Source organism: Penaeus chinensis, chromosome 33, assembly GCF_019202785.1.
Source record: "Penaeus chinensis breed Huanghai No. 1 chromosome 33, ASM1920278v2, whole genome shotgun sequence".
Taxonomy (NCBI): domain Eukaryota; kingdom Metazoa; phylum Arthropoda; class Malacostraca; order Decapoda; family Penaeidae; genus Penaeus; species Penaeus chinensis.
Window position 1 is genome coordinate 34,258,213 of NC_061851.1, and position 2,004 is coordinate 34,260,216.

A 2,004-nucleotide genomic window follows, 5' to 3' on the forward strand; every position below is an offset into this window, starting at 1 on the left:
TAATACAAAAATATGTGAGTCATCAGTCCTTTTTGCCTATGTGCTATGTGATAGCTATTTAAACTTAATAGATTTACTAAGAAAAATTATATAATTTATACTTCAGTCAATGATTACTTAAATCTTTAGTAAATGACACAGATGATGGAATATCTTTATTTTTTTCTATTTTTACTCTTAAGTGTAAAATCATCGAAACGTATATATATCTGTATACTAATTAAACATTTCCGTATATATATATACATATATACACATTACATATATATACACGAGAAATATGTATGAATTGTGGAAAGAGCAGTCGAGGATAGATAATAATTTGTATAGTCTATTATAAAAAATTAACTGTAAACTATTAAATGAAAGTATTATATAATCATATCTGATTTTAATATATACCACGACTGATGACTAATAAAGAAAAGCATTTTGAATTTTAGATAAAATTCTAGATATCAAATAGGAGAGGCATCAGTGTTATCGTCATAATAATAAAAACATATTTTAAAAGACGTATGTGTTTTATAAAAGCATGTAAGCCTATAAACGTAGTCATAACTAAACAAATGCAATCACTTAAAATAAACATACAGACATACATACATGCACACACACACACACACACACACACACACACACACACACACACACACACATATATATATATATATATATATATATATATAGAGAGAGAGAGAGAGAGAGAGAATAGACATAAAATAGATATACATACAACATATCAGTACACTATACATTATGTACAGGAAACAGTTTTGGAGGCAAAGCCAATCTCATATCATCACTGCAAAATGCGCACGACGCTCAAGTCGCATAAACTTACACATTACTTACTTTGTTGCTCGAAACCTGTACCCTATCGATCAAACAGCACTTTTTTTTTCTTTCTTTTACCAACTAGATGATATAATGTAAGCACAATGGCATAGCCCTTCAGGCATATACAGTGTCTGATTGGAGCCTTCTGCATAAATAAAGGCGTAGCGAGTTTTGATAGCTTTTTGCAGGTCATGTATACTGCTCTGTAAATAGATTTCTTTTTTTATCAAATTAAATCTTTCTCTCTCTCTTTCTCCTCTTCCCCCCTCTCTCTCCTTTCCTCCCTCTTTATGTAGCATAGGCTATATGGTTAAGTAATTCTCGCAAGGATCTCTTTGATTTTATCGTTTATTATAAAAAACACATATTTTTTGGTATAAAAACAGGAATACTTATTGGTGTATATATCGCTGAATTATCCTTTTCCTTCCTCTAACCTACGCAGAGTAATTATGAAACCTTTCTGTACAGTGGCAATATAATTTAATGATAGGAATGGGAATGATCGAGAATTTATGAATAGATGAATAAAAAAGAGAATTTATGAGTGGTATAATAATGACAATAACAACAACAACAACAATCATAATAATAATAAACATTTCAAGAATGTGTGTGCTTAACGAGTAATTCCCGGATTGGAGTTTCATCGAGACGTCGGGTCGAGTGAGATCGTGCTGATGGTGATATGCTGATTAGCTCATTATCCACACCAAATCCAGGAGGAGGATTAGCCAATCCCCATGTCTCGGATTGGGAAAATCTAACGTCGGATTCTGCATGATGCGAAGGAGGATAAGCCAATCTCCCTGCATGCGCCTATTTACCTATTTATTCAGTTATCATTGTTGTTATTATTATGAATTACTGTTTCTATTGTTTTTATTGTGAATTATTGTTATTGAGTGAGATAGAGAGAGAGAGAGAGAGAGAGAGAGAGAGAGAGAGAGAGAGAGAGAGAGAGAGAGAGAGAGAGAGAGAGAGAGAGAGAGAGGGAGGTATAAAGAGGGAGGGAGGGAGGGAGGGAGAGAGAGGGAGAGAGACGGAGGGAGGGAGAGAGAGGGAGGGAGAGAGGGAGGGAGAGAGGGAGGCAGGGAGAGAGAAAGAGAGATATAGATAGATAGATAGATAGATAGATAGATAGATAGATAGACAGAGAGAGAA